Source organism: Cephus cinctus, unplaced genomic scaffold, assembly GCF_000341935.2.
Source record: "Cephus cinctus unplaced genomic scaffold, Ccin1 Ccin1_scaffold0146, whole genome shotgun sequence".
NCBI classification, from domain to species: Eukaryota; Metazoa; Arthropoda; class Insecta; order Hymenoptera; family Cephidae; genus Cephus; species Cephus cinctus.
This window is the reverse complement of record NW_014332876.1, coordinates 12,061-19,567: the sequence shown is the minus strand read 5'-3', so window position 1 is coordinate 19,567 and position 7,507 is coordinate 12,061.

The window sequence follows — 7,507 nt, the reverse complement described above, 5'->3', positions numbered from 1 at the left end:
GATTAAAGATGAAATCAAAGATGAAATAAATCAAATCGCTAAAGCTAGCGATTCGATCCGCAGAAAGCATCGAATGATAAAATTGGGTAAAGAGAATGTCGAGCATGCGATGAGTGAGGTGTTCAAACCGGTAGTGACTCCACTGCAGAAACTAGTGAACGTATCTCAAACAGAGCATAATACTATAAAAGATAAGATTAAAGATGAAATCAAAGATGAAATAAAACATAATGTAGGAATGAATTATACGTTTGAAACAACGAATGAATCCTTTCATACGCTCAAAAATGATTCCACTATCGGGGAAATCAGTGATATTCAAGATGATGATAATGATAATGATGATGATGATGGTGATGGCGATGATCGATACAAGAATGATATGGATTTACCTGTTAATCCGTTTGAAACAACGAATGAATCCTTTCATACGCTCAAAAATGATTCCACTATCGGGGAAATCAGTGATATTCAAGATGATGATATTGATGATGATGATGATGACGATGATGACGGTGATGATGGATACAAGAATGATATGGATTTACCCGTTAATCAAAACGATTCGATGCAACGGTATCTTAATATGCTGCTATCGAGGCAGAATAAACAATTGGATACTACCTATGGTGTGCGTAAACTTTCCAAGAAGAAGTTGATGGTTGGATATTCACCTATAGGTTTTGAGGGTGATCAAATCCACATAGGCGATACCAGTTATCCGAAAACTAACGGTTTGATTGAACTCGGGGATCGAACTCAGGATGACTTGAACAATTACAAAAACATTATTATAACAACGAATGCATATAAAAAGTACTATAAACCTGATGGTGATATTCGTAGGAGCAAGAGTTTCAAATTTAAAAATGTTATTGCAAAACTAATTGAACTGTCGTTTGTAACGGGCAAAGGTATCATACCACGGTACATGATCGCTGCTAAGGACAGACTAACGGATTACGTGTACTGGGACGATCCCAATGAATTAGTAGACCGTCTTCGTTTGCTCCTTGCGTGATATTCATAGGAGCAAGAGTTTCAAATTTAAAAATGTTATTGCAAAACTAATTGAACTGTCGTTTGTAACGGGCAAAGGTATCATACCACGGTACATGATCGCTGCTAAGGACAGACTAACGGATTACGTGTACTGGGACGATCCCAATGAATTAGTAGACCGTCTTCGTTTGCTCCTTGCGTCTCAGGAAGCAGGTAATCCCAGTCACTCCAACGAAATCGTATCGATTATCGAAGAGTTGCGTGAGGCTGGTATTATTTATTAATTAGATAAAACGATCATGATCGTCACTTTAGACATGAGCGTTGACGTGTTTGGAAGTCAGTTGAGTAGCAAGGCCGCAGTTACGAGTAACCGTGGTCTTCCTGGTGTTGGATTCAAATTCACTGCTGCTGGACACTACGACATAGATAACAAGAGGCTGTGCAACGTTGCCAATCCCGAGGAGATAAACGATGCTGTTACTTTGAATCTCATGAAAACTGTAGTAAAGCAGGAAATTGATACCGTACTTCGTAAGACTGCTGAAATGCGCAATGAAATCGATAACAACAACCTAATGATTCGCGCTCTCGATTCTACCGTGAAGGATGCCTTGAATCGCCTAGAAGTAGATATGAAGACAGCGCAAGACTTGACAATTCGCAACTCTGAGATCATTTCTCAGCTAGACGTCAGACTGAATGCACTGGAGAATGGATGGAAAAAAGTTTGCGGTGGTGGAACGTACTTCGTAAGACTGCTGAAATGCGCAATGAAATCGATAACAACAACCTAATGATTCGCGCTCTCGATTCTACCGTGAAGGATGCCTTGAATCGTCTAGAAGCAGATATGAAGACAGCGCAAGACTTGACAATTCGCAACTCTGAGATCATTTCTCAGCTAGACGCCAGACTGAATGCACTGGAGAATGGATGGAAAAAAGTTTGCGGTGGTGGAAGAACTGCATAGACCTGCTAGAAGAAATTATGAGCGTCGACACGTTGACATCCGTGGGCTGGATGAGACTTGGCAAGTGGATCTCGTTGACATGTCGGCGTACGCAAGAGAGAACGATGTACCTGCTCACCGTCATCGATATATTTTCAAAGTTTGCTTGGGCCGTGCCGACGAAGAGCAAGAATGCTAAGGATGTGATGATAGCTATGAAATCTATACTGCTGCAGGGACGGATACCGAAGAAATTGCAAGTGGACGAAGGTCGTGAATTTTACAATACCGAATTCAAGAATCTAATGCAAAAACATGGTATTGCTATGTACTCGACATTCAGCAACTTGAAGGCATCGATCTGTGAACGTTTCGATCGTACTCTAAAAAATAATATGTGGAAACAATTTAGCCTGCAGGGTGACCATCGTTGGTTAAACATCTTATCAGACCTGCTATCCTCTTACAATGGTAGTAAACATCGAACCATTGGTATGAAACCGATAGACGTCACTGCTAGAAACGAAAAAAAATTACTGCATCGAGTGTACAAGAATTTCAAAATCAAATCTACACTTAGACTTGCAAAATTTAAAATTGGAGACAAAGTTCGAATAAGCAAATTCAAACACATTTTTGAAAAAGGCTATACACCTAACAGGACAACGGAAATTTTTACGAAAACCAAGTGGAGAATACCCATCCGGTGACGCACAAACTCAAGACTACCAGGATCATCCTATCGAAGGCGGCTTTTACGAACAGAAACTTACCAGAGTCAAGTACCCCGACATATAACTTGTGGAGAAGGTGTTGAGGAAACGTGGAAATAGACTTTTCGTTAAATGGTTAGGTTTCGATGAATCGCATAACACTTGGATTAATAACTCAGAGTTATAAGGAGTTTGAAATAAACAAAACTTAATTAATTTTAATATATACTGTAACGTGGCGTCCGTGGGACGGCCAGTTACATAAAAGCGTAAGCGCACGGAGAGCCGTGCCGCCGACAAAAGCCGCCGAGAGAATGCCGACGACGACGAAGGTTCGTGGCGAGAGGAAGCCGGGAAGGAAAACCGGCAGCGCCGAGCCCGACGATCGGGCGCGCTCGGCTAAGATCGGCGCCGTCCAGAGACCGGCGGGCGGTGAGCGCCGAAAAACGGATAGCGGACCGAGGTGAGAGATAGCGCACGAGTTCGGGTGAACTCGGGATTCTTTGGGAATCCTCGGACCGGGGGGCCAAAAGGGGCCCACTTCGTTTTGAACCGTGAGCCGAGTGTGAGCGAGTTTTCGAAAGTAGTGTGCGATTTTGGTTTTTGGTTTTGTGAGACAGTGATTCGGACTGATTCTGTGATTAGACGACTTGGCATTTCCCCCGGACTTTGATTTTCTTTGGACTGTGGCAACGCAGCGAAAGCGAGCAGACCGAGAGAGAGAGAGCGAGAGAAAGAGACGGAAGGGAAAAAGCCAGGGACCACCAGGAAGGAATCTGTGTGCACCGGAAGTTCTGGTAAGTCCCATCCAATCACCATTTTTTTCGAGCGAAGCCGCGCGCTGGCCGGGGTGAAGCTCATCCGCCGGTGCAGCGAGGCACGCGGAGTGGGGGCTACGGGCCCGCCACCGACTCACACACGCGAAGATTGCAGCCGCCCGGGAAAAGAGAAGACGAAAGCCGCGACCGCGTCCTCTGATAGGGTTGTATCGAGTCGCGTTCGTAAGACCACCCGACTGTAATCGTTTACCTAGAACGAAATAAATGTAGATTGTTGGAATGAAATCCCACCGTGTCGATTATTTCGGAAAGGCCGACCGATTCCTGTGTAAACTCGCCGCCCTCACGTTCCCCTCTACCAACGCGAAGGAGAGCTAGCGGGAAGATCCGGTCGAGAAGGCTCCCGGAAGTGACGCGCCGCGGATTAAAAATTAAAGGCCCGACGAGTCGAGCTGGTGCAAGGATACACCTGGCGCCCAGGGGATCCGCGGAATGCCACGTTGGGGTCGCGGATAGAACGTAGGTCAGGAAATGCGTTACAATACATATTGTAACGTTCCGACCTTATACCCCCCTATCCTTTATGCTTTTTCCTTCCCAATCATCATTCTCGATGATGGATACGTCAAGAGCGTTGGGGTCGCGGATAGAACGTAGGTCAGGAAATGCGTTACAATACATATTGTAACGTTCCGACCTTATACCCCCCTATCCTTTATGCTTTTTCCTTCCCAATCATCATTCTCGATGATGGATACGTCAAGAGCGTTGGGGTCGCGGATAGAACGTAGGTCAGGAAATGCGTTACAATACATATTGTAACGTTCCGACCTTATACCCCCCTATCCTTTAAGCAGAGATAATCAAGTAAACACAAATACTTCTTGTCGCCTGTGGTATTACGGACAAACTAGAGACAATTATAAAGTGTGTGTATGTGTGTGAGAGAAATACCAAAATAGAATATTAAGGTTACATAGTCTGTAATTTATAGGACAATATATCAGTATTTTATTATTTCACAAACTCAAGTGTCTAAATTGTTTCTAAAAACGCCTGCCCAGTGCACAAACCCTATAAACAGTCTCGTGATTCCTAACACTTGAAAATCACGAAACGTCTCAATATATATAAATTTATTGTAAAAAAAAAAAAATTAAAAATTTAAAAAAAATTTAAATAAAAATATATTTTTTTCCTTGCACACGTTTACAAATTTCAACATATTTTATAACCCCATGGGAGGGTATCCATCGTATGAGCAACAATCGCTCTCTTATCATCATTCCAACTTAATGCTATTTTCTTTTGTTTAACAGTATAAACCTCATGCTTTTTGCATTGAATCAAATTTTGAGGTTTAATCAAATTTTTTCGACACTCGAGACACTGTAGATAATCATCGAAGGTTATGATCTTTAACGTAGATCCTTTGATTCCTTTCGAACGCTTCTTATCCCTAGTTTCGCCTAAAATTCGAAAACTATACAATTTCGCCCGTAGTCCTACGAACTCCGTCATGATTTTACCATTATTTTCATCCTTCATCAGACCTAGAACTTTCTTATTGACTAATGGTATACCGTATACATTATCCGACAGATAGTCTGAAGTGTCGAATCTGTGTACATCGCGCTTAATTAATTCGTATACGTTGGGAACATTAAAGTGGTATATCAAGCTATCCGTGTCGGTGTACATTAATTTTGCTTGCTTGCCGAAAGTCTTCTTGATGTAGTTATAGTGAAAATCATAAATGCATGTTTTAGAGATGTCCAGAATTGAAAATCTTACGTATATAGGTTTATTGAATTTTTATACTGGTACGATTCAATTCGATTATAACCATATTCTCGTCAAAGACGGTGCAGCTATGAAAATTTGGTTTTGTTATGAGAGCTTTTGCTCCATACCTCCCATCCCACTTAGTAATGAGTTTAACGTCTTTTTGCTTCCTAACGTTCTCCATTGTTTTACCAAAAACCGAATTATTCATCAGTTTGTAAAAGTTTTTCTCGAAATCATTTCTAGATTCTTTCCTCATCTCCGTATTTAAATCTATATATTTTTTTAACCATGGAGCTTGATTAAACTTTAAAACTCTATGAATGTTTGTTAATTTCATGCCTAAACTTAAGCACTGTTTTAAATTCTCATAATGAATGATGTATCTTTTTTTCGGTAGAAGTGTAGTCATTAACTTTCTCTCATTACATCGTGAGAGAGTAGGTACAAAATGCTCGGGGCATAGTGTCTTTGTAAACTTCATGAAGCTCCGCGGGGCACTCTAAATCTACTTCAAGTATATATCCTATAGTGGAATTATTGGGAATCTTACAAATATCCAGTTGTTCGATATTTTGCTCCCATTCGAACGAGTTTAACGGCAGGAAGTGACTCATAGCTGCACCGTACAAGTTATTGACATCGTAGTACATGAGGTATGATTCTTCTTCGGTTGGATCGAAATCCGCGCCCATATATCTATTGTTAGCCTTGGCGTATCTGTTAGAACATTAGGCTATACCGCCACGGATACCTCGCTCGACAAACAATAACATTTCTACATCATCGAGGAGTTCCATTTCAACGCCCGTACACTTGAGCATAACATCGAAAGCAAGTACGGGTGCGGTGTAATAATGCAAAGGATCTAACTTATATGTAGAGAAGCAGTTGCGTCTAAAATTTTCTAAAATATCAGCCAAAAGTAAAACATCAGTTTTTATATACAAATCGGAATATTCACCCAAAGTTTTAATATTGAACGTACGCCAAACATTAGACGCATGCGCAAAATCACTCTCAGAAATTTCCTCGTTATTCAATTTTGGAAAAATTTTTCTTTCGATGGTAATTTCGTTTCTTCGAGTTTTTCCCAACAGTCAACATAGTCGTATGGAAATACACCTTTCCTCGTTAACAGTTTCAATTTCTCCGCATTGTCACAATGTTTATGTGTAATGATTTTCTCGGAATCATTAAGATAGGAGGATAATTTTTCAATGCTGCTCGCCATGACGATGATGAAATGTCATCGAAATTCTTCGGTGATATACGAAGGATCATTCTTGATCTCCACCGACTCTACATGCTAGTCTGCGGGGAAGTGTAAAGGGTAGGAGCTGCCTCGGGATCGCAAGTACAAAAGGTCAATGTACTCAATTACGTCTGATGTAAAATTCCTAAAATCTGCCGTAATATTTCTGAAATCTGCCGTAAAACCCCTGACACCTGACGTAAAATCCCTGACACCTGACGTAAAACTAGGGCCCCTTGTCGATGACGTCAGCCGATGAAGGGGTCGGCGCCGTCGACTACTGCGCGCGCAGCACCCTCTTCAAAGACAAAAATTTCGGGGCCGTCGGTAAGCAGAAATCTTTCATACGGGGCCCAATCACCCTAACTTACCATACACACAGGGGGCGCCAATGTCGCTCACCTAGGGGGCGCCAACGTCGTTCACCTAGCGGGCAGCACGTCCCAACTTAGCACGGATGAGAACCCACAGGTCGGTAATATGTCGGTGCAGGAATCTGTATCCAGAACTCTCCTTGTTTAACTCTTCTTTATCTTCTTTCGATCCTCCCGAAAGATAGATACGTCATTCATTATATGAATTTGAAACAGTGTTTGAGATTAGGTCTAAAGTTAACAAAAATTCATCGTGTTCTAAAATTTAAACAGGCATCGTGGCTCAAAAAGTATATAGAATTGAACACCGAAATGAGAAAAAATCGAATAATGATTTTGAAAAAAATTTTTATAAACTTATGAACAATTCGGTTTTCGGAAAAACAATGGAAAATGTCAGAAAACAAAAGGACGTTAGACTGGTTACTAGGTGGGACGGAGCGTATAGAGCAAAGGCTCTGATTGCAAAACCAAATTTTCATAGCTGCACCGTATTTGATGAAGATTTGATCATAGTACAATTAAATCGAACAAAAATTAGATTCAATAAACCGATATACGCAAGATTTTCCATTCTAGACATTTCTAAAACGTACATATACGATTTTCACTACAACTATATAAAAAATACTTTTGGTGATAGAGTT